Source organism: Amphibalanus amphitrite, unplaced genomic scaffold (genome assembly GCF_019059575.1).
Source record: "Amphibalanus amphitrite isolate SeventyFive unplaced genomic scaffold, NRLGWU_Aamphi_draft 001597F_arrow, whole genome shotgun sequence".
Taxonomy (NCBI): domain Eukaryota; kingdom Metazoa; phylum Arthropoda; class Thecostraca; order Balanomorpha; family Balanidae; genus Amphibalanus; species Amphibalanus amphitrite.
In genome coordinates this window covers 98837-103184 of record NW_024883090.1, presented here as the reverse complement: position 1 = coordinate 103184, position 4348 = coordinate 98837, and the positions used below count along the sequence as shown (strand labels likewise).

At 50.0% G+C, this 4348-nt stretch overlaps 1 long non-coding RNA gene across 1 annotated transcript; it reads right to left on the bottom strand.

Annotated features, from left to right (window-relative positions):
* Window positions 1-651: 651 nt before the first annotated feature.
* Window positions 652-4012, bottom strand: LOC122374070. The gene is made up of 3 exons (XR_006255151.1): window positions 3782-4012; window positions 1651-1779; window positions 652-1070 (listed from the first exon to the last, which is right to left on the bottom strand). It is a non-coding gene; the product is annotated as an uncharacterized LOC122374070 (long non-coding RNA).
* Window positions 4013-4348: the final 336 nt, after the last annotated feature.

Here is a 4348-nt window from a genome sequence, read left to right as displayed (position 1 = left end):
ACTAAACACACTAATATGTCCAAAATAAGCTATGGATTTACTTGGGGTACTCCTAAGGATATTCGATGGGTAGTCTTGGGATTTGAGACGAGAATCTTGGGAAATTCTGGTCGAGATCTTGGGATGGAGCAAAAATGTGGATGGCATCACTGCGGCGGGCAGTCGCTGAGCGGTGCGCTCGGCGAGAGGGGCTCGGGGCTGAGCGGGTGGCTCAGCACGGGGGCTTGAGGCGGCGGAGGACAAGAGGCCGGAAGGCACGGGGAACCAGCACAGAGTTGTTAACTGAATTAACGTGTACCGTACGATCACTGTAAATATACTAATCAGCTGAGCCGAGGTGTTTGCCGGTGAATGCGCGTCCGAACACATACAGCTTTTGATTCTTGACGCGGATTGTTAGCCCTTGCTAAATCAAACAGCCAACATCCATATTTCTGTTTCCAGAGCTGCAGTGCTGGACACCGAAAGTACATTATGTCCTAATAATTCAATCCAAAGGTACATAGATTTCACGACAAACTTCTAGGTTCCAGAGCAAGTATTTTCTCGCCAGAAGCGCGCGATTGATTGCAGCTGGCGCGCTCACGATAACTAATATCGCGCTCGCCAAAACCTGCCGGTTACAGCCACTCACACCTTACTTCCAACCTCCGTCCCATTTATCATTTATTAGCATATCGAGACAGAATGAGACTACGACATAATCGTCAAATTACATAACACAAATTGCGGGACGTCATCGGAGAGCCCGTTAAAATACCAAACCCCAATCTCGGCCAACACCGTTGGGATGGGACGGGACGGGGGGGGGGGGAGGGAAGGGCTTGAAGCTGGGGCACGTATCGGCGTATCCTTCATAGACACGGGTGTTTCGCAACGCTGGAGCGTCGAGCCGAATTCGTCTCAATCGCCGCACTAGCACAGCAGCGCTGCGTAGCGCGCTGCAGTACGCTGCCGTGAAACAGGGCCCAGGAGTCGGATGGTCTCGGCGGCGGCGGCAACGGTGACGGCGCTTGTCACCGTGGAGCCCTTGAACGACGCCGTCAGCTCGAGCACCGGCGACTAGTGACCTGTAACAGAGCGAGTCGCGTCACGTCACGTCACGTCGTCACCTTTCAGTCGCGACGGCCGTTATATAAACAGTTACTGAGAACATCACGTACCAGCCACGGCGACCGTCACATTACAGTCACGGTGATCGTCACACAGCAGTCACGGCGACCGTCACAGGTCACGACGGTCATCAAATACCAGCCACGGCGAGTATGACTCATAGTCACAACGTCTTCTGTCGCACACTCAGTCATAATTACAGTACATTAGCCTGTGCATAAACATCTCATCCAAGAAGTCCAAGCCCGATTATTACCCGCGTGGGGCTGCGGTTTGGTGGCGTGCGGCGACCGGCCCGACGGTTCAACGCCGGTGCTTACAGCGGGTCGATCCTGACCAGTTCAACTGGCAGCTCACCGACACGGACTGGACACCTGTGTTAAAGCAGCAAAGACCTACGGGGAAGTGGGAGGAATTTCGCAGGATTTTCCTATCACAACTCGACACAGTGGCCCATGGGCGTCCACAACTCGACACAGTGGTGACCAAGGCGCAGCTGCGCCCCCCCCCCCCCCCCCGGTTCACACAATTACTGACCTGGAGATAATGTGATGGTTTCTGGACAATGTGGCTTGATACTGGCCACCACACTCTGCAACTTCCTGCCAGGTGACGTCCTTCAGCTGGATCGAACCGCTGACTTCAGAACCGCCGACAGCAACGAGCCTGTTGAAAGATAACATGCTCAGAACTAAAAAACCACAAAGCATACAATGGAAACGACTAAGCTGGCCACAGGCACGGTACACAACGGCGGTCTTTTATGCTAAGAAAGTTCCATCGCCACAGAAGATTGCAAATGGCTGTGTTATAAAAAAAAACTCAGATATCACATATCTAGTCTGATAATGGATACCTGGCCGCACGTCATGTGGATGGCAGCATGGCTTGAGCCATGCTGCCATCCACAAAATGGCACCACAGAAATGCTTTGGCATTTCTATGGTGAGATTGGGCCCCATGCATGGCGTTGGTGTTTCGTCTGCATGTGCATGTCTGCATCTACTGATCTGGGGTCCAGTTTCCAAGATCTTTTGAGCGTGCTGGGCTGCTAGGTTAATATTACACTACGCATTCGCGATGGTCCACAGTGATAAAATTGTGGTAAATGGATTTTCTAATCAGTCCTCTTCTTTTACTCCAACCCTTATTTCTCACTGTCATTTGGCTGAGGCACCTTGAGGCTTGATGCGAGGCACCTTGAGGCTTGATGCAGAACGAGAATGCCCATGTCGTGTGGCACACCTTTGATGAGCGTCTGTCCCAGCCAGCATCTGTTAGCAGTGGCTAGGTGGCTGTGCATTAGCAGACCCCTCTGTCAAGCTGACTTGGCTCAGAAACTAGCAGGAGGTTGAGTGTGCATCCTACGATGGGTAGCTGCTCATCTATGTGGCTCTGTGACACAGGATCAGCATGAGAGAGAAGAAAGCCAGTCAAGGCAGTAATGGGATGTTGCCAGACTGGCAAAATACTTACTAAGTACTATGCCACAAGTTACAAAATCAATTTAAAGTTTTGTTGGGTTGGGCTCTTTCAGGTTTTGGCCCAAAAAGACTACAGAGTTGGAGGAATGATAGGAATTAGGGGGAGCTATTGGTATGGGCAAGCACCCTAGTACAAGTCATTGGGGCTGAGCCAATCCAGTGGACAGGGCACCCAGCCCCTGACACTGCACCTGGCTCCGTGTATGCTCCTAGGGGAGCTTCCCACATGGGATGAAAGTGTCTGCCCAGCCCAGAACAGGGGGTTGAGGCATAGAGAAGGATTTCTGGTATTCATATAGCAGGCATCTCACATGATGCCACCCATTTGTGAAGTCGCTAGACTCTCCAGTTCTTGAGACATTTACACAAAATTTGCTTTTAAATCTAATCAAATACCTACCTAGTCTAAGAGAAGAAACCATTATCTAACCTGACCTAACCTTACCTACTTAACTACAACCTACGGTTTATGGTAAAGCTGGCATCACCGTCAGTTGGTAGGGTGTAGGGTATAGGTTAGTATGTTAATAGCCAATAGGTAAGGTTAGGTAAGGTTAGATTGTTTTTAAATTTCAGCTTCCTTTTATCTACACATTTACTGGCTAGCGCTGAAGGTGACTCCAGCCTTATTGACACCCCGTCAAGTCCGTCACCAGGGTGGTGTTTCACCGGTGATAGCAGCACGCTGCTATTCTGCTGACGTCACACTTGTGGTTGTGTTGGAGCAATGTGAATGGGGCTTGTTGATGTCTCCATGGAAACCTAATTTGACACATGTACCTAATAGCAGCGTGCTGCTATCACTATCACCGGTGAAACACCACCCAGGCCAAACTCGCACCACGCTACACTAAATCTGCGCTGCACCAAGCCAAATCCGCAATGCACCAAACCCACACCAGCTGAACAACCCCACGATGACAACATCTCGTCGAAATTGCCATGCTTCGTCAACTGGTCGTTGGGGGTAGAGCAGACTACATACTTGGTAGGATAATTACCACAACTACAAGACAAATCAATCAAAACATCAACTACCTTTGGCCTTTGCCTAGTTACCTTTTACCTATTTTGATTTGAATCTCAACTGAACCACATAATTCAGAAAAGGATCTAAAACACAAATTCACCCAGCCTGGTGCTCGCACAGGCAAAATCTCAGGAAAAGTATAACCAACACCTACCTTCCATTATTTATAGTCACAGTGCCTTCCGCATATTTCCAAGGCCATCTCCATCTTCACCTAACAAAATCAAATCAAATAACAGACCCCATTATATACCGGGGTTACATGAGCGATCCGTTCCAAATACGCACTACGCTAATGCGCATCAGCTCCCCACGAACGTATCTACGGCACCGGTTACATGAGACTAATTCGTTTTATCTACGTCAAACGGATCTTGTTTGGCTCGCGTATTTACAAATTGCAACCGAGCTCCGCCGTGGGGTAAGGTGGGCAGGGGTTTTCGCACTACGGCTGCGGTTGAACTACCGTCTGTGGTAGAAACTTCAGGGCGATGGCGCGTTTCATACGAAATGTGGCGCAATGTTTGTTTGCTTCTGAACTTGTACTGTTATTGCTCTGAATTCTTGGGGAGCATTCCGGTCTAGAGGTAAGATACTTGCCTCCAGATTCGGCCATCCGGGTTCGATTCCCGGGCAATGCACGTGGCATTGCCGCTACCTGACCGCTTGGAACAGCGTGAGAGTTCCGGTTAGCACCTTGGTCCACTGGATGTGGTGCTTA